The sequence below is a fragment of the Octopus sinensis genome, linkage group LG8 (genome assembly GCF_006345805.1).
Source record: "Octopus sinensis linkage group LG8, ASM634580v1, whole genome shotgun sequence".
Lineage (NCBI taxonomy): Eukaryota > Metazoa > Mollusca > Cephalopoda > Octopoda > Octopodidae > Octopus > Octopus sinensis.
Genome location: NC_043004.1, coordinates 101,168,274 through 101,190,773, shown reverse-complemented (window position 1 = coordinate 101,190,773; position 22,500 = coordinate 101,168,274). Strand labels below are relative to the sequence as shown.

General features: G+C 40.0%; 1 protein-coding gene across 1 annotated transcript in view; it reads right to left on the bottom strand.

Annotated features, from left to right (window-relative positions):
* Nucleotides 1–22,500, bottom strand: part of LOC115214916 (adhesion G protein-coupled receptor L2) — a 331,915-nt gene that overhangs the window by 192,526 nt on the left and 116,889 nt on the right. The window lies entirely within an intron of this gene.

Below are 22,500 nucleotides of genomic sequence, written 5' to 3'. Positions count from 1 at the left end.
ATACATCGTAGCCGATAAAATAAATATCTGACAGAAACAGACCCCCCCCCCCCCCAGTCAACATAACAGAATTAAACCTTCAAAGAGCGAAGACTGGCACGATTAATGATTTAAACATGCACTCATACCTAAAAAGAACGTAAGGGATACTCGAAAATAATTTAGTTTAGAAATGAATGACATAAACATGATTAAAAGAAAAACTTAAAACTTCAATCATGCTTATATTCTTTTCTACTCTATGCACAAGGTTCGAAACTTTTGGAGAGGGAGATCGACCCCAGTACGCAATAGATACTTAATTTATCGACTCCCGAAAGGATCAAAGGCAAAGTCGACCTCGGCGGAATTTGAACTCAGAACGTAAAGACAGACGAAATACCTATTTCTTTACTGCCCACAAGGGGCTAAACACAGACAGGACAAACAAGGACAGACAAATGGATTAAGTCGATTATATCGACCCCAGTGCGTAACTGGTACTTATTTAATCGACCCCGAAAGGATGAAAGGCAAAGTCGACCTCGGCGGAATTTGAACTCAGAACGTAGCGGCAGACGAAATACCTATTTCTTTACTGCCCATAAGGGACTAAACACAGAGGAGACAAACAAGGACAGACAAACGGATAGAGTCGATTATATCGACCCCAGTGCGTAACTGGTACTTAATTTATCGACCCCGAAAGGGCAGAATTTGAACCGAGAACGTAGCGGCAGGCGAAATACCTATTTCTTTACTACCCACAAGGGGCTAAACACAGAGAGGACAAACAAGGACAGACAAACGGATTAAGTTGATTATATCGACCCCAGTGCGTAACTAGTACTTATTTAATCGACCCTGAAAGGATGAAAGGCAAAGTCGACCTCGGCGGTATTTGAACTCAGAACGTAACGGCAGACGAAATACGGCTACGCATTTCGCCCGGCGCGCTAACGTTTCTGCCAGCTCGGCGCCTTGAATCCTCCTTTTATTGCCGATCGAAGTGTGCTGCCTACTAAACTAGTTTACTCACAGTTTATCCAGACAGGAAATATGTTAGTATTAGGGATGTTAAGTCACAAAATTACAAATAATAAACCGATTCATGCATAAAAGTATGTACTCTACAATCAATATATACCCCATAAAGACATCTATTTAATCATATAGTGCATGTGTGTATGTGCATGTGTGTGTGTATGTGTGTTTGTGTGCATATATCAATGCTCACACTCATTTCTACACATACACACAAAGATATATATGAAGAAGCTGATAGAATAGGTCCTAGGCTTTAAATAATAAGTTCCGGGGTCGATTTGTTCCAACAAAACCCTTCAAGGCGGTGCTCCAGCTTGGCCGCAGTCAAAAAGACTGAAGCAAGTAAAAGTATATATATGTATATGTGTGTGTGTGTGTGTGTGTAAGTATGTATGTATATATATATATAATCAGCCGAAATTGCGAGGATGATCCGGTTCTTGACTGAAGATTGAAGGCTTCGAATGTCCCGTTCGTGTTTTTTGTATCGTCTTCTAAATGTTTTGCGTTCTTGTCCCAGTTTGTATTTTTTTACATATACATATAATATATATATATATATATATATATATATATATATATATATATATATATAAATTAATAAATAAATATATATAAAGAAAACAAAACTGGAACAAGAATGTAATAGGCGACGATAAAACATCCGGACAGTTAGACGATACAAAAAAAAAGAAAAAGGACAGCAAAAAACAAGGACGGTTCATTCGGAGCTTCCTAACCTCAGTCGAGTTCCAGATCGTATTTGCAGTTGCGGCCAGTTACACTCGAGGTTGCTCCTATCTGGCCGGCCCCAAGAAAATCTAAGCTAAGAGCACTAGATTCTTTGGAAGAAAGCAAGCGAATGTATACGAAAACAAGGACGAAAAATACGGAGAAATGGTACACTATTACCATTAACACATACACACATATATATATGTATGTATGTATGTATATGTATATATATTGTTAGCCCCTTCACGCAATTTTTTTCTCTCCTTGTTTCTTTTCTGTGTATCTTTCTGTCGAAGAGCGTAGGCTCGAAACATAAAAGACTTGTTTTATTTCTATTCCTGAGCGCCATACTAATACATTGTTCGTTTGTACTCCACCTGCCTTCGTCTTTTGTTTATTTTCGTAAACCTTCCCGTTATATATATATATATACACACATACATACATACGACGGGTTTCTTTCAGTTTTCGTCCAACAAATACACTCCTAAGACTTTGCTTGGCTCAGGGATGTAGTAGAAGACACTTGCCCAAGGTGCCACACAACGGGACTGAACCTGAAACCATGTAGTTAGCAACTGAACGTCTTACCACACGGCCACGCCTGCGCCCACAGCCACACACGCACATGCATGTATGTATGTACATACGTATATGTACATTGTGCGTATGTGTATGTGTGTGTACGTATGTATTGGAAACAAATCTTCATTTACCGTTACGTGAGGTTGCGTTTCGGTTCTTCCAGCCAAAAGATCGGAAACGTGGACCTCGAATTTACGGTCAGTTAAGTCTACAGCTTCCACTAACTGGATGAAACAAATTACATGCTGTCTAAAAGCGGAGCACATAGCTAAATAGGGGTGTGAAGCGATGAAATTGAGAAAGTGAAGAAATACGTTCACCTAGAATAAATATTACCCGTATTCAATGGCATAAAAGACGATCTGACGTATTTGATGCACCACAATTTCAGCTGCGCGTATTCAGGAAAGCGGGAGCGTCAAAGACAAAATTAACTACAAAGAGACACAACTTTACATATAGGACCCGGGATAATTTTTGAAACATTTTCTGGCGGAGAAAACGTGTGTCTTATATGGCATCAAATACAGTTAATAATATATGCCGAAACACGAATGCTGAACTCTGACGCAGAATAAGGGCAAGATGGAAAGCAGGTGCCTCGAAATGTACACTAAGTACAACTGAACAAAAGCCTGCATGTTAATCTCTTCAATAGCACCGTCCCACCAACATTCATATACGCAAATGAGACTTGGGCTTCAACGAAGAAAGAAATAACAGCGACTGGTTATGACGTAGTGGGTCGTGGAAAGATGAGTCGGGAATACCATGGCGGGAGCTTATCCGAAATAAGATTATTCGAGAATGGGAGAATAAGATAATTCGAGGATTTTTTTTTGAGAGGGAGCCAGTCGATTAGATCGACCCCAGTACGCAATTGATACTTAATTTATCGACCCCGAAAGGATAAAAGGCAAAGTCGACCTCGGCGGAATTTGAACTCAGAACGTAACGGCAGACGAAATACCGCTAAGCATCACAAGTTGTACTGAGCCGGATATTCTGTATTATTTGATCACAAGTTGTACTGAGCCGGATATTCTGTAACGTGCATTTGTCAAGTGGTATACAAGTGTTCAGAGGAGATACTCGGAAGATCTAGGCAATGGAAGGAGGACATGATCAAGCAATTCGGGTCCAAATGGAAAAGAAAAGCACAATCAAGTGAAGAATGGTAGCGCATTGTGTGTGAACAAAGAAATCGACGCTAGGACTTATTTTTGTCAGCTTAGTACTTATTCTATCGGTCTCTTTTGCTGAACCGCTTAGTTTCGGGGACATAAATATACCAACATCAGTTATCAAGTGATGGAGGGGGTGGGGGAAAACACAGACACACAAACATACACTCACATAAATAAATAAATAAATATTATATATATGTATAGATACATGACGAGCTTCTTTCAGTTTCCGTCTACCAAATACACTTACAAGGCTTTGGTCAACCCGAGGATATAGTAGAAGACACTTGCCCAAGATGTCACACAATAGGACTGAACCCGGAACCATGTGGTTGGGAAGCAAGCTTCTTACCACACAGCCACGCCTATATATATATATTGGCAAATCAAAAATTAAAAATAACAAAACAACGAAAGTCAAAAGAAGGTCTACATAGAATGTATGACGCTCAGTATAAACTGTAAAAAGACGAGTGAGTGAATAACAATTTGAGTACGGCTCTTCGTCAGAAATAAGAGAGAAGAAAGGCCCAGAGAGAAAGAAACAAAAATCCAAGAAAATCATGTGTGTGGCTATATTTATAAACATAAATATAATTTATTGGGCATTCATTAGATTGACGTTCAAGGAAAGTTTTAAATGGAAAACTAGGAATGATATTTCGAGCATGACTCTTCGTCAGGAAGAAGAAAAAGTTCAGAGAAGAGGAAAACAGAAGAAGGGGGAGATAGTCTGGATAAAAACTCGTGTGTCGTTACATCTCCGAAAACACACACACACACACACACACACATGGGGGTAGAAGTGTCTGTACAAAAGTGTATGTCTTTGCGTTGACGACTGGTGGTGGTATGTTTGCGTTACTAGCAGTTCAGCAAAAGACAACGTTAGAATAAGTACCAGACATAGAAGATAAAAAAAAAAGGTACTGGGGTGGATTTGTTCGACTAAAGATCCGTCAGACGGTACTCTAGTATGTCCGCAGTCCAATGACTAAATACAAGTAAAAATATAATATCCATCTATCCATCAATCCATTCACCCACCCCCCCCACACACACACACACTCAAGGATATCGTTGACATCGACTTCGAAGTTTCGGCCAATGGCTTAAATGGCCGAAACTGGCCGAAACTTCAACAATATCCTTGACACTAATAAATTAGTACCGTACAAAAAGTATAGTGTGACCCCTAAGAATAATGTAAACTTGTTTTTATAAAAAAACATGAAAACAAATACGAACACCATATATATATATATATATAATATTTACTGAATCCCAGTTTTTATGCGCTAAACCACTTGGTGTTAATTGATGTTATTAAATTAATATCCAATTTTTTCACCCTTATTTTTGATTTATATATATATATATATATATATATATATATATATATATATATATATATATACATACATACACACACATACACAAAAACATCGACTGATTTCGAAAATGCTGAAGATATAGGTGTGTGTGAGTGTATATATATATATATATATATGTATGTATGTATGTATGTATGTACAAATATATATATATATAATATATATATATATATATATATATATATATATATAAATAGATAGAGATAGATAGATAGATAGATAGATAGATAGATAGATAGATAGATAGATAGATAGATAGATAGATAGATAGATAGATGTTTGTATGATTGTATGTATATATGTACATATATATATATATATATATACTGGTTATCTTTCTCTCTGTCTCTCTTTGTCTGTCTCTCTCTCTCTTGCGCGCACACACGCGCATAGAAGTGTTCAGATACATGTCTACACAAAATATATATATATGCACACACTCACAGACAGATCTATATGATGTGTGTTCGTGTGTTTGCATCTATTTTGCCATTCAATCAATATTTCATAACACACCTTTCTGAGACGCTGATGATGGGCCCTGTGAGCGTGTGTGCGCTTGCGCTGATGACATCAGGGAATGTATCGATCTTTTACAGATGTGTGTCTGTGTGCGTGTGTGTTACAATCTCTGTGTGCATGTGCGTGTACATAAGCTCACGCATGCATATATACGTACGTGCATACATATATAGTGAAGACGTGTGGCGCTAGTGGTTAAGGCGCTGCTGTCACGATCGCGAAACCGCGAGTTCGAATCCAGGACTGGGAATTTCGTTGCGTTCTTGAGCGAAACACTTCATATTACGTTGCACTGAGATTACTTCGACGTCTGATGTGTGGTAAACCGTGAACCTAGACAAGCAATGTCGATATAACGAAGGGAGTGAGTTTTTCTTTCAGCACAAACATTTGATCGCCACAAACAAATCATCTGAGTAGATTATTCCAGCAAGAAATTGTAAAACCGTCTTTCTCGGAACTCGAGAGATTACCATTATATGTATGTGTCAGTCTGTCTGTATGTGTCTGTCTGTCTGTCTATCTATCTATCTATCTATCTATCTATCTATCTATCTATCTATCTATCTATCTATCTATCTATCTATCTAACTATCTATCTATCTATCTATCTATTATCTATCTATATATATATATGTGACCTCGTGTGTACCGTTGGCGATTTTTTTCCTCTGTCTTCCCTTCTCTGGATCTTTCCTTCTATGTTTCTGACGAAGAGCTCCGCTTGAAACGTTAAACCCTTCTTCTTTCCTTCTTTCCTGAGCGTCCAATAATACTATATTTGTTCCACGTCCTCGCGTTGTTGCGTTTTTTTGTGCTTTCTTGTTTGGACTATCTATCTATCTATCTATCTATCTATCTATCTATCTATCTATCTATCTATCTATCATCTATCTATCTATCTATCTGTCTGTCTGTCTGTCTGTCTGTCTGTCTGTCTGTCTCTCTCTCTCTCTCACTCTCTCTCTCTCTCTCTCTCTATATATATATATATATACATACATATACATATATGTTTATATTTGTACATACTTATACATGTAAATGCATGTTTACGTCCATGAACGTGTGTGTATATATATACATACATATATTATATACTAGCAGTATTGCCCGGCGTTGCTCGGGTTTGTAAGGGAAATAACTATATAAGCATTTTTAGAGAGTTATAGCAAAAAAATGCATTAAAAATGGAATAAAAAAATGATGATAATTTTTTTTTAAATCGTTGACTCAGTGTCTTCAAGCCATGAAGTCGTTGTTCTAAAAGAACGCTGGTTTCCTTAACAACGCATTACGACGTTGATTTCTTTACACTCCCTTCCCCACAGCTTCACGAGGGAGGGAAGGGGGAGAAGCAAACAGGTGCAGCTGTGAGCGTGGACGGCAACTCCGCCGCTATCGACACACGATGCATTTTATGCATTAAAATGGAATAAAAAATGATGTTAAATTATTTTTAAAATCGTAGACTCATCGTTGACGCGCGCTAATAGTCAGACGGGCTCGATATGAATCACGACTATAAGATACCCGAATTTGGTTAAACTGCACCGCAAAATGTGGGAGGAGTTAGGAATCTAAATCGAAGGGGACAGACACTCACACAACTAGAGTTTTATATATATATATATATATATATATATATAATTTCTTGTTAAGATTCCTTATTAAGAAGTTATCCTTAATTGTTATATATATATATATAAATTTATATAAATGAGGACATGGTCGATATTTTAATACCGATCTTATCAGGTGACCAGCATGGGAATAAAAACCTTCAAAGGTAATAATTATTATTAAAATTATAATTTAGGGTATCTAAGAGATACCACCACGCTGGAAATAGCAGCCAAAACTTGATTAATTACGTACCAGTTGCTACTAACGTATTATATTCACTCTCTCACACTCCATTAACACTTACACAAACGTATACATATACTACCATCTCACGCAGCACTCTCTAATAAACACACACACACACACGCACACATACACACACACGAAAAAACATATATGCACTTCCCAACACACTCGCAAAGATTCATACACACATACACACACACACACATGCAGAGGAATTTCGGAAAGTTCACAGGACCCGACGTTTACCCCCTCATAACGTTTTGGAAAATATGTATTTTTTAATGAAAATCTATACAAATATCTTTCAAACGGTAATAGATGACGATTACAAAGAAATTTATTGGCAAAATTTTTGGAAGGCGGCGGGGCATTCTAGAAAACGGAATTTCGGATCAGAGTTGGAATTTCTCCGTTTTGACGGGGATTTTTTTCCCAATATTCTTCACCAAAGTCCTCAGAATGATGGGAGGCATATTTTCACGAAAAAAAGAAAAAAAAATTTGAAAATTCCCGAAGTCCGAAACTATTTTAGCCGTTTTTACACTCTCCAACTTAGTTATTTTTCGGCCATGAAACGACACACAGTGCTTTTCTCCGGACTATCTCTCCATCTCTGAACTTTTTCCCTTTTCTGAAACGTTATTGCCACTCCTATTTTCCCATCTAAATCTTGTACTTCCCATCTAAAACTTGTCTAATATATAGGAGCACTCCGTCAGTTACGACGATGAGGGTCCCAGCTGATACGATCAACGGAACAGCCTGCTCGTGAAATTAACGTGTAAGTGGCTGAGCACTCCACAGACACGTGTACCCTTAACGTAGTTCTCGAGGAGATTCAGCGTGACACAGAGTGTGACAAGGCTGGCCCTTTGAAATACAGGTACAACAGAAGCAGGAAGAAAGAGTGAGAGAAAGTTGTGGTGAAAGAGTACAGCATGGTTCACCACCACCCCCTGCAGGAGCCTCGTGAAGCTTTAGGTGTTTTCGCTCAATAAACACTCACAATGCCCGGTCTGGGAATCGAAACCGCGATCCTACGACCGCGAGTCCGCTGCCCTAACCACTGGGCCATTGCGCCTCCACATCAGTCTAATATATCCACTGTGAACGTCTAATTTTGTTGTTTTTTTCCTGTTTTTTTAAAAATCTTATTTGACTATATATATAGGCAAATCGTGATTTCTCTTGTTCTAGCAAACTTATTTGTACATTGTATAGGTCGTGTGCTCAGAGCCTGATGACTGCTTGGAGACACATGGCAACCAATTTTATCCGTGTCAAGCAGATTCACCGTTCATCCTTCCGCGGGAGACAAAATTTTCCGTTAATCCTTCCATTACCTACTCTGCCACCACCATATGTCATGGGATCCTACTTTTACTGTACCATCACTCGGATCCCCTCATCCCCATTATAACCCTCACTCCAGCCCTGTATCGATTTCCATGGTTGCCTCCCATGCCTAGATTCCACGCTGTCTCGGTGATCTCGTCATCATGTAAGAAATGTCTCCGTTAATTCTTTGATTATATGAGATTAGTCTTTATCAACGATTGAAAATTGCTGAAGAAAACTTTCCGTAAATAGCCAGGCAAAGTGCTTAAGTTTAAAGATTCTCACGAACATGACGTACTTTGGTCCTTCTCTGATAAGAAAAACATCGGTTATATGCATATTTTTCTGGCTTGCCCAGAGTGACGCGAACTAAGTTTCCAGCAAATGTGTTGGTTTTAGAAGTGGTGAGTAACGAAGGTCATTTCATGCCATTTCATGTCTTTCCAGAGGAGTTTAGAATTGATGTTAGATGCGTTGAGGCTCTAATGATAGTTGTTAAACCAGGGAGGAATAAAGTACACTGTGAAAGGTCATGCGTGTTTCAAAAATGACCCAGTATCATTTCAAAAACCTACGTAACCCAAGAATGGATGTCAGACAATTTTTACGATCAAGTAACACCAAATTGTAGCCTCAAAACTTATCAGATTTGAATCTCATGAACACGTACTGTTGGATGATTGTTAGAAGGGAGATTAATCGGTAGCATTCTAATAATACCATAGCTTTATTGAGGGCCACTATTGTCCATATGATGTCTGAAATTTAGAGCAGGCATGGAAACCATTCCGGTCCCGCATGGGAGCAGTCATCGAAATTGAAGACGAATTCGTAGAATAATCAGAAAGCTTATCGAGAAAACATGCATGAAAATTTATTAAAATTCATTTGATTTTTATTTAGATAAGAATTGCTTTATCTAATTACCAAATGTCTTCTCAAATACCTCCCGCGGCACACACACACACACACGTATGCACACACTCATTAACTAATTAATCTCTGTCTGTCTCTCTCAAAACACACACACACACACACACACATATGTAACGATAAATGTTATAGTCGGAAGGGTTACCATTTGTAACGGAGTTAGACGCCAGAGAGCATCAATTGTAACGCTAGATGCAGTAATTCGTTTCGGGTTGTTATCAAAATGTAACGGGTGTTGATGTTGCAGATGTGAAAGAAGTTGATGTCGACTCCAAATTTATTTACCGTTACTTTATGTAAAGCCATGCCTCGACGGGCAGGTATGTCTGATATTAAGTCGGAAAGCATGCGAGGTAAAGAGAGTTAATTTTTCCTTGTATAAGTGTGTATAATGTTCTTGACATTGTATCAGTAGGAAAGAGAAAGAGAGACAGAGTGATGTTGTAGAGAAAAGAAATGAGCAGGTGAGAAAGTGAGTGTGGTGGGACGAGACAATTGTTTTGTTGGCGAGTTACCATAGTGTGTCCCTCCGTGACGTTTCGTTCAGAGACGACGTTTCGTTCAGCCAACTCCCCTGTTTGTAAGGTTCTCGCTAACTTTTTCTTACGGAATTTTAGTATTTATAATTATGCAGACTATCTAGAAAGAGAAGTATATAGCCGAGGACAATGGGCAGCTCGATGTAGGTCGCTTCAACTTTTGATGGCATAGAAGAAGTCAAGACAACAATTGCAGCGTGGAAGGTGTTTGTAAGCCATTTAAGAAACACACAAAAGCCGTTCGATTCACTTCAACATTTAAGTATAATTTGTCAAAATATTTTCGTTGCTAAAATCCGCGACCTGTTCACTGACAAAAATCCGTGCTGCATCAGTGAACAGGTCGCGGTCTTAAGCGACGAAAATATTTTGACAAATTAAAGTTAAATGTTGAAGTGAATCGAACGGCTTTTGTGTGTTTCTTAAATGGCTTATAAACACCTTCCACGCTGCAATTGTTTTCGTTCCAGCACACGATCTCAGATCAAATCACTCGCTATGCAAGTACATCTCCGTACAGAAGTCAAGAGTTAAACGGAAAGTACATAAATTGGCTTGGCAAGGTCATGTGTTGAATAGAACTCCTGTCAACTCTCTCTCTCTCTCTCTACTCTTTTACTTGTTTCAGTCATTTGACTGTGGCCATACTGGAGCACCGCCTTTAGTCGAGCAAATCGACCCCAGGACTTATGCTTTGTAAGTCTAGTACTTATTCTATCGGTCTCTTTTGGCGAACCTCTAAGTTACGGGGACGTAGACACACAAGCATCGGTTGTCAAGCGATGTTGGGGAACAAACACAGACACACACACACACACACACACACACACACACACACACATACACACACACACACACAAACACACACACACAAATACAAGCGCGCACACATATTATATACGATGGGCTTCTTTCAGTTTTCGTCTACCGAATCCATTCCCAAGGCTTTAGTAGGCTATAGTAGAAGACACTTGCCCAAGGTGCCACGCAGTGGGACTGAACGCGGAACCATGTGGTTGGTAAGCAAGCTACTTACCACACAGCCACTCCTTTTCCTCCTTTTCTGTGAGAAAAACGCTGCTGAAATGCTAAGGGAAACTTGCCGATTCAAGTTCAAATCTACTCTATGCCTAAATGAAGTCACTACATACATACTAATTGATTAATTACTGAACAGGAATTCCATAATCACCTTCATTAGCTTACAGCTGTTTTGGCTATATGGATGCAGAACAATTTATAGCGAACGCAGCTGTAAGCTAACGAGGTGATTACGCAATTCCAGTTCTTCTGTTGTGTATTTATTAATTAATATTACACCCTGTGCTTATCTCTTGGTTCGTATAAGAGTCCAGAACGGAAGACAGTAGATCCTCATGACCTCATTGCCAGAACTTAATAAGGCTGTGCGTTATAAGTATACTGAAGTCATGTGTGTGTGTGTGTGTTGTGTGTGTGTGTGTGTATTTGATTAATGAGAGAGGCAGAAGATAGAAGATACAAGAATCCTTATTGATCACAATTGTTTCTACTCATCTAGCATCGATCCCTCGCGGGTGGCATCGATGGTAGATGGGACACTGAATATCTGGTTTAGGTGTCTCCCTCGGGTGACGTTTTTTTTTTTTAACAACTAATACCTCTTATATTCCATCAAGTACGGCAATACTTCGTAAGGTATATCCCCAATTTTTTTTCAACTATTCTGTCCCTTAAACGCCGTTTAAAATGTGATTGTATTTCCTTCTTGATTTGTATACTTCGTCAGGAAATTTGTGAATATTTGAGCATTGTTCTTTTTGCGAATAGCTCCTTCAGGTAGGAAGCTGGTTCTTCATGACAGAACGTTGGCTTTCCTCCTTTATAAGATATGAATTCTTCTTCAGCAAAGAGTGACCCCTCTTCACTAAGGGTGTGCCCTATATCGCATTTTTATAGCTTTTTAAAAGACTTTTCATCGACTCCCTTTTCGTTTTTTCTCTTTTTTTTTTCTCCACGAAGTTGTCCTCTTCTATCATTCAGCTTCTGTCTGGTCCCCATCCTCATAAGTATATAGGGATGTGCTTCTAGGAAAAGGTACTTCCTGGTAATTTAGCATTAGGTGTTATTGTTGTTGCTGTTGTTATTGATGTCATCCTTTTTGTTGTTGTCGTTGCTTTTGGTGACCCTCATTGTCTTTGTTGGTTCCGGCTGGAAGATGGAGTTTATTGTTTAATGTTTCATTCCTAATTATGAGGACGAAGCAATATTATTTGCTGACTCACAAATTGATCATCATCATCATCATTTACCGTGCTACGCCAGACTTCACGGTCCATCATGGCATTACGGAGGTCCTGTTGCTGGATGCCTGTATCCCTGGAGATTACATCAGGGTAGGAGAGTGTGCGCCCTCTGGTATTGCGAGTAGATGGCTTCCAGAGGAGAAGAGGAGAAATTACCTCTTTTTCAGCTCTACAACAATGTCCAGCAAACTGGACTCTCCTACCTTTTACAAGAGATGACACAGGTGGTAGTTTCCCATATATTTGCATTTTGGTTGGATGGCGCTTCCACGAGAGATTTTAAGCTCTCATAAAGAGGCGAGTGTAGGTTCCATGTTGTGTTACGGCCGATAACCTCCATCATTCTTGTTATGGCTTTTTTTTTCTTTTTCTTTTAGGATTTCTCTTCAGAAAGCTCTAAAATGAATTTTGCTTCCTCAGTTAGGCCGTCTACTTTGGACACTGAGTTCTAAGGTCTTCTCTTCCGCACCCAATGGCGTAGCTAAAGTGTGTGCTACCAGGGGCAACCTTTGAGGATGCCACCCTACCAGGTCACCACGCCTACACAAGCTTGACTGATTCAGTAGATCCAAAAGTACTGCTTCCATAAAAATATCGCCCGGCGTGGACCCACCCCTCGTTTCACGTCCTGTCTACGCTACAATCAGTACCCACCACAGAATACAGTTCTGCATACTGTGGTGTCATCAAGATTTGTAATTCATGGTGATTCCACCCGACTGCATATCGCTAAATATTAAATTGGCATTGACCACCTGTCTATATCATACCACGAAGGTAACATCATCATTATCATCGTTTAACGTCCGTTCTCCATGCTAGCATGGGTTGGACGGTTCGACCGGGGATCTGGGAAGCCAGGAGGCTGCACCATGCTCCAGTGTGATATGGCAGCGTTTCTACAGCTGGATGCCCTTCCTAACGCCAACCACTCCGTGAGTGTAGTGGGTGCTTTTTACGTGCCACCTGCACAGGTGCCAGGCGAGGCTGGCAACGGCCATGGTCGGATTGGTGCATTTTACGTGCCACCAGCACGGAAGCCAGTCGAGGCGGCACTGGCTTCGGCCACGATTCGGATGGTGCTTTTTACGTGCCACCTAACCAGAAATGGATATAGTTACCAATGTCCTGACGGTGACCCTTGAGTTTCTCCTTTACAAACAAATACTATCAGACCAATTTATGGGCAGGTGTTTTGCATACTGTTTGGGCTTACACTTTCGCCCTGTCCTATGCTTTAAATGTGATACAGATAGGGTCCATTTATCCAACCCCATTCACAATGTAAGAGATTTAACTTGAAGTAACTTCCAGAACTGTCTCCAGTTTTTATTTGGATGGAACAACTTCCACACTCCGGAACACTTCATTACTCATTTATCCGTAGCAGGAACCTCTGTCCACCAAGGATCTGCAAACTCAAGGAAACAGAAGGAACAACATGTCCAATTCAACTTGGAAGTCATGGCACTAATGGGCTTAAATGAATGTTTTCCCTTCTACTCCTTCTAATCCCTGCTTCATCCTTTAGCTCTCCTCTCCTTTTCATTTTCTCTCTCTCTCTCATTACTTCCTATCAATGCATTCATTCTCATGTTGTTTTGCATTCTCTATCATGTATCCCATTACAACTCCCTATCCAAAACCGTTCTTCAGGGCATAGTTGAGGGAGGGCAAAAAAGGGGCAGACAGAAAATCTTAGTTTGACAACATCAAGGACCGGACAGATCACAACACAGCAAGCCTGCTATGCAAGACAGAGAACAGAGACTAGTGGCAATAGATGATAATGAAAGCTTCTAGAGTGATACCCCAATGACTGGCTGCATCAGTTAAGAGGTTTTGATGATGATGATGATGATGATGATGATGATTAATACTCTTGTCATTTAGAGTTTCTTTCCCTGTCATCCCAATCTCAAAGAGGGACTCTGTCCTAAATTCCAAATGTTGGAAATTCATTCCTCGTGGCAACATTGAAATTCTTCTGTTACTTTTCCAGTAAATACATCTTTTACCAAATCAGACCACCACTAGTCTCATTGGATTCTGTTTTATCTAATTACATACATACATACATACATACCTATATACATATGTATGTATGTCTGTGTATATGTATATGTAAATATATATATGTATATGCATGTAGATATATATATATATACATGCATGTATGTATGTATGTATGTTTGTATGTATATATATATATATATATATTTGCATACATACATACATACATGCATGCATATACATACATATCCATAATATACAAAGAGATAAGTACTATATATACACACACGATGCTCTACACAAACATTAGAAAAAACTGTTAAATTGCTTAAAATTACCACTTTTTCTATTCATGATAATTTTGCAAAATAAATACAAAAACGAAATATTCATGATAACTTTCTCTGGAAATGTCAGTTTGTGAGGGTAGTTGGGTGGGAATGGGGTGGCTGAGTTTGTGGAAATGGTAGTGGAGTCTGTGGCTTCAGATGTGATGCTTCTAAGGCAAGAGATGGCGTTTGTTACAATATGATCTCGTAATGAAGTCTGTAACCAAAGCTGTGCAAGTGGTGATATTTGTGAGATTGCACTTTTGTTGGTGCATGGTGAGGTGGTGCAGAGAGTACTATCTCTTAGTGTAGTAGCACTAGTGGATGGCAGTATAATGTGCGTGTGAATAAGTGGTGGTGGTGGTGGTGGTGGTGGTGGTGGTGATAGTGGGGTAGGTGAATGTAGTTGTTGCAGTTGTGATTGGTGTTGCTGTTGTTGTTGTTAAACCCCAGGTCATACCCTGAACTAAGATCAAAAACATTCCATCATTTTAGATATACCAAAAAACGTACATAACATAATGTGTCTTCTCCTCCTTTTTTAAGATGAAGAGTGTATTTTGAAGGAAATTTGGTTTCTATTTCTAGCATACTGAAAAACCATGTACTTGGCTACTCTCTAGCTTCAGCCTGTGAAGTTATTATCATTTAGCACTTGATCAATCCTTAAGGAACAGACCAACTTTTACTATGTTGAGCTCTTGTTCTATGTGTGTAAGTGACAGAGGTCACATCATTGCTCTTGAATGGGGCACTAGTCCGTCACAGGGTTATTCACAGAGCTGTCTGATGGTGTGTGCACATTGGGGAGTTTCTCGAGGACCTCATAGGCTTAAGGGCCTAATAATGATCTATATATCCTGTGATCTGCAGTCAATAAGTACATACTACAGGGCCTTATGAAGGAGCATGACTCAGTGGCTAGAGTGTTGGGCTCACGATCATGAGGTAGTTAAGTTAAGTTAATTTTTTGCTCAAAAAGCAAAAAGCAAGGCCATGTAGGGTGACATGGAGTTATGTACTGGGTGGTGTTCATGCCAAGAGTTCAGGCCATTTCTGGTCAAGAGAGACTTTGAACCGAGCAGTAGTGAGTTCGATTCCTGGACCGGGCTGCATGTTGTGTTCTTGAGCAAGACACTTTATTTCACGTTGCTCCAGTTCACTCAGCTACTGAAATGAGTTGCAACATCACTGGTGCCAAGCTGTATCGACCCCTTTGCCTTTCCCTTGGATAACATCGGTGGCATGGGGTGAGGAGGCTGGTATGCATGGGTGACTTCTGGTCTTCCATAAATAACCTTGCCAAGACTTGTGCTTCAGAAGGGAACTTTCTAGGTGTAATCCCATGGTCATTCATGACTGAAGGGGGTCTTTTACAGGGCCTAGTGCATTGATTTTCCTGGGGGGCCTATAATGTTGCCAAGATGGCCCTGGTCACTCATTTACAGCTGAAAGAACTGGAGCAAGATGAAGTGTTTTGCTCAAGAACACAATGCAATAAATATACCAAAAGTGTTCATAAATATACCAAAAGTGTTCATTGAAACTAAAAGTGTACTTTGAGGGAGATTTGCTTACTATTTCAAGCATATTGAGAATCATGTAGTTGGATTCTTTGTAAAACCAACCTGTTATTTAGTCCAAGATCAGGCATGGACAATCTTCATCGAGAAGCAGGCTACATGAAACATGGCTCATTATCTGGTAGGCTGCACTTCTAAAAAACTTCAGGGTAATTTTTCACAAGGTGTGGGCATTCAGGAAGTCTCATGGGCCACATTTTACCCATGGCTGCTCTAGACCAATCCTAATCCAACAGAGCTAAGATCAAATATATTACAACAACAACTAACCCATTTTTTTATTCCTATGTGCTGAGACTCCAGAACCATATTATTCATTATGCACTTTTCTAAAACAGTAGAGTGTAATTTGAGTAAATTTAGCTGTTATTTCTAGCTGTACAAATGACCATATAGAGACTCTCTTATTGGCAAGACTTGTGTAGTAGGTTGAAGTGACACATATGAATGTAGTATTAGGTGGATTCTGTGAATGTGGTTGTGATGGTATGTGAGTGCAGTGAGTTTATCAAGGACAGTGTGTAGTGGTGGAGGTGGCAGTGGTGAAGGTGGCAGTGGTGAAGGCGGTAGTGGTATGTGAATGCAGTTTAGTTTATAAGGTGTGGTTGGTAGATAGTGGTAGTGTTGCTTTCTTGTTTGTGGTATTTAACATTGTGACATGTAAATATATATAAATTCTTTTATTCTTTTACTTGTTTCATTCATTTGACCGCAGCCATGCTGGAGCACTGCTTTTAGTCGAACAAATTGTCCCCAGGATTTATTCTTTGTAAGCCTAGTACTTATTCTATCAGTATCTTTTGCCGAACTGCTAAGTTACAGGAATGTAAACACATCAACGTCAGTTGCCAAGCAATGGGGTGGGGAGACAAACACAGACACACACAAATATATATTTCCTTACTTCCCACAAGGGGCTACACACAGAGGGGACAAACAAGGACAAACGGATTAAGTCGATTATATCAACTCCAATGCACAACTGGTACTTAATTTATCGACCCCGAGAGGATGAAAGGCTAAGTCGACCTCGGCGGAATCTGAACCCAGGACGTAGCGGTAGATGAAATACGGCTACGCAGTTCGCCCGGCGTGCTAACGATTCTACCAGCTCGCCGCCTTTTCACACAAATATATACATACATATATATCACTACATCAACTCCCATCTTTCTCACTACCTCTTCCTGAAAACCCTCACCCTTTTCTTTCAGCAATTGGTAGGAAGATGGCTACTTGTCCTGTAGTAGTCATAGTAGTAGCAGTAGTGGCAGTGGCAGTCGTGATGATAACGGTGGTGGTAGTGATTATGGTGGTGATGATGATGATGGTGGTGGTGGTGATGATGTGGTGGTGATAGTGGTGGTGGTGGTAGTAGTAGTAGTAGCAGTAGTAGTAGTAGTAGTATATAGTAGTAGTAGTAGTAGTAGTAGTAGCATCAGCATCAGCATCAGCCGTACCAACAGCAGTAGTAGTAACAATAGTAGTAGTAGTAGTAGTAGTAGTAATAGTAGTAGTAGTAGTAATAGTAGTAGTAGTAGTAGTGATGCTGGTGGTGGTGGTGGTAACAGCAGTAGCAGTGGTGATGTCACTGATGGTTGTCAAAATAGAGTGTTGACAACAGCATCCAGTGGTGATAATGATATAAAAAGAACTCATAGCAGTGTTGGTGGTGGTGAGAGTAGTAGCAGTACCGAAATAGCTGTAGTAATGATGGTAGTAAAGGTTTGTCAGTAGTAGTTGTCATAGTAGTAGTGGTGGTTGTGATATCAAAAGTAGCAGTGGGAGTGAGAGTGATTATGGAAGTTACTGTAAAAGTAGTGTTGGCAGTAGTAGTAGTAGTAGTAATAGTAGTAGTTGTAGTAGTAGTAGTAGTAGTAGTAGTAGTAGTAGTAGTAGTAGTAGTAGTAGTAGTAGTAGTAGTAGTAGTAGTAGTAGTAGTAATAGTAGTAGCAGCAGCAGCGGCAGCAACAGCAGCAGGAGGAGAGTGAGGATGGCCCGAAGAGAGAGATTTATTTGGCAGTGATCTCTGTGTCCTGAAATTTGTGAGCCATGAGGATAATGTCAGATGTTTATGTCATAATAATGTTTCAGAGCAAATGTGGTGGTGGTGGTGGTGGTGAAGTGATGGTGGTGGTGGTGGTGGTGGTGGAGGTGGAGGTGGATGAAATGATGGTTATGGGAGTGGGGATGGTGATGATGGTAGTGCTGGTAGAGACGGTGGTGGTGGTGGTGGTGGTGAGGGTGTATGAAATGGTGGTTATGGGGGGGGAAGATGGTAGTGCTGGTGGAGACGGTGGTGGTGGTGGTGGTGAAGGTGGATGAAATGGTGGTTATGGGGGGGGAAGATGGTGATGATGGTAGTGCTGGTGGAGGTGCTGGTGGAGCCGGTGGTGGTGGTGGTGGTGGAAGAGGTTGGGTAGTGGAAGAGGTTGGGTAGTCTGCTTAAGTAGGTGTGAGGTGGTGGTGGTGGTGGTGGTGGTGGTGGTGGTAGAGGTGAGAGCTGGAGGGCGGGAGGGGGTTGGGAGAATATATACCAGTGACAATGATGGTTTTCCCAGAGGCTACTTATGTATATCTGAGGTAAGGGGGTAGCTTCTGGGTAGGATCTGCTTAAGAAGGTAAGATTAATAAATAGCATAAGAGGAAAACTTAGAGTCTGGCAAAGGAGACTAATGATGGACTGGACTGGTTGGAACACTCCCACCCTAGACCCATTGTAGAATTATTATTTTTTTTTCTACTTAATGTGTTTTGTAGATTGGTAGCTGCTAACTAGGTTGATGACTAGCCGCTTGTTGTTGCTGCTGTGGTTGTTGTTGACTTTGATGATGATAATAAACCTTCCAAAATCTGCAGTTCAGATCCTCCCTCTATCCTGTACAACCCAATAATAAAAATATGAAAGGGATAAATAGCCTGTCTAATAATATTTTTCTGTGATTTTGATTTTGTTCCAAACAAGGCTTGAGGCCACTACTGTGATGTAAGGGACCATAAAGAAGGAAAAGAAAGGAGGCGTTCAAATTCAAAAGATGTCCTATTGACAGAAAGCTTATAGGACTGTAATGCTAAGTTTAGAGGAAAACCAGATGACGGTAATGAGTTCCAGAAAGCAGCAGTTCCAGGAAAGAAGTAATTGGAATGAAAGGACTTACGTATGACTAATAGGAAATTCAATAGGGAAATGACATGCCAGGAAAGAGAAGCGGGTGACATGCTTAAAGGTCTTGATAAAGCAGGAGTTCTCAACAATTTTTTATCTATGGATTCCTTTGGTTCCTATTTGATTCTTGGAGTGGAGGCGCGATGGCCCAGTGGTTAGGGCAGCGGACTCGCAGTCATAGGATCGCGGTCTCGATTCCCAGACTGGGCGTTGTGAGTGTTTATTGAGCGAAAACACCTAAAAGCTCCACGAGGCTCTGGCAGGGGATGGTGGTGATCCCTGTTGTACTCTTTCACCACAACTTTCTCTCACTCTTACTTCCTGTTTCTGTTGTACCTGTACTTCAAAGGGCCGGCCTTGTCACTCTCTGTGTCACGCTGAATATCCCTGAGAACTACGTTAAGGGTACACGTGCCTGTGGAGTGCTCAGCCACTTACACGTTAATTTCACAAGCAGGCTGTTCCGTTGATTCGGATCAATCGGAACCCTCGTCATCGTAACCGACGGAGTGCTTCCATTCCATTTGATTCTTGGGGACCCTCAAAGCCATTCAATATTTAAAATCTAGTTTTATAGAAACTTCTTATGAAATTCCTATTGAACTTGCGGAGGTTGAATTCTGTGAAATGTTAGAGAAAGAAACCCAGCTGTTTCTTGCAATCCATACCAATACATACATAAAAAGCAAAATTATTTAGGGGCCCTTAAAATACTATTGTGGATCTCAGTTTACTAATTTGTTGCATGGGTCCCACACAAAAGTCTTTTATGGACCATCAGGGACCATATGGACTCCAGTTGAGAACTACTGTGATAGAGGGTATTAGACCAGAGAATTCATCACAGCCATGACCATGAAAGCACTTATAGAAAAGACATGATAAAGATACTTTCTGATGATGAGACAAAGATTCCAGTCTAGGAGGAAGAGAAAAGAGGACCCACCATGTTAACAATAAAATCATAATGATGGTGATGATGATGATGATTACTTTTATTGGCCATTAGGGCCCAAGATATTTAGCATAAAAGGATGAAATACTAACACAACACAAATGATAATTCTTTCTAATTCTTTTTTTTTTTTTTGGCACAAGGCCAGTAATTTTGAAGGAAGTAGGGTAGGATGATTAAATTGACCCCGGTATTTGACAGGTACTTTATTTCATTGACCCTGAAAGGATGAAAGGTGAAATCAATCTCAGTGGAATTTGAACTGAGGTGCAGGAATGGCTGTGTGGGAAGTAGCTTGCTTACCAGCCACATGGTTCTGGGTTCAGTCCCACTGCGTGGCAACTTGGGTAAGTGTCTTCTACTATAGCCTTGGGCCGACCAAAGCCTTGTGAGTGGATTTGGTAGACAGAAACTGAAAAGAAGCCCGTCATATATATGTATATATATATATATATTCGTGTGTGTGTTTGTGTGTCTTTTTTTGTCTCCCTCGACATCGCTTGACAACCGATGCTGGTGTGTTTACGTCCCCATAACTTAGCAGTTCAGCAAAAGGGACTGATAGAATAAGTACTAGGCTTACAAAGAATAAGTCCTGCGGTCGATTTCTTCGACTAAAGGCAGTGCTCCAGCATGGCCACAGTCAAATGACTGAAACAAGTAAAAGAGAGAGAGAGAGTCAGAAGAAATGCTGCTCAGCATTTTGTCCAACAAGCTAATGGTTCCACCAACTCACCAATAACAATAATAATGTTTTCTAACATCTGCACACATTGATATATTTGTAGGTGAAGGGGTTTTGTTAATTGAATTGACCCAAGTGAATAACTGATACTCATTTTATTGAGTCTCAGGACTTAGATATAAACTACATCTGCTCTATCATTTCTGCTATTCAACTGTAACAATAAATGGAATATATTCACAGATATGTCCCTGAGTGGGATTATATTAATTTGGCAATATATCAAACAGAATGAGAAATGAGAAGGTAGTCCACAATTTGTATCTGGCAATGGTTGAACTGCATAAAGACTTATATAAATTGACAATTATGTGAAGGAAGATTATCCTGATGTCTTTATCAAACACTGAGAAAACAGAGTTTTGAATGCCAAAATAGAAATCTTCATACCTCTGAACAGAAAGTATTTTCATTGTGAAGTAGAAAAAATTTTTTAGATTGGAATAAATAAGATGCAAGGTATGAAAGTGTTGAAAATGCTATTGATTATTGCCACACTGGGTTTCATAAAGACTAACAGACTAAAACATGATAAGCTTAACAAGAGTTCACATAAAAGTACATCATCATCATCATCATCATTTAACCCTTTAGCATTCAAATTAATATGTCAGAAGTAATCCTTATTCATTTACATTTAAAAAAAATTAATCTGGTATTATCTTGTAGCTTCAAGATTTGAAAGATGTAATTGTTTATTTTTAGAATGACATTGCAGGGTAGGTGTGAGATGCTGGTTCTGGCCAGTTTGAGCATAAAATGAGTAGAATATTCGGGCCGGATATAGCCGGTTTAAACACTAAAGGGTTAACGTCCATCTTTCATGCTGGCATGGGTTGGACAGTTTGACAAGATCTAATGGGTTCAAGGACTGTATTGTGCTCCAGTGTCTGCTTGGCATGGTTTATACAGCTGGACCCCTTTCCTAATGCCAACCATTTTACAGAGTGCATAGGTGCTTTTCGCATGCTATCAGTACTTGTGAAATAACCATGCAGTTTTCAACCCTATGGAACTCAATAGGTGGGGTTTTATATGAGCAGGTGATGGTTAAGATATGAGAGAAGTGGATGGGGCAGAGCAAGTTTTTGATGCAGTGGAGCTACATGGCTACTCACATTTAAGATAAGTGAGAAATGAGTCATCAGTAGCAGCTGTGAAGAGTAAGTGGTGATGAAGTGTCCAGGTGGCACTGCAAGGTATGTGTAGAAATGAGTAGGGACAGAGAAACCAGGAGTGTGAGCAGGTGGGAGTTTGCATAAGTGTATGGGGTAAGGCAAGAGAAAGAGGAGA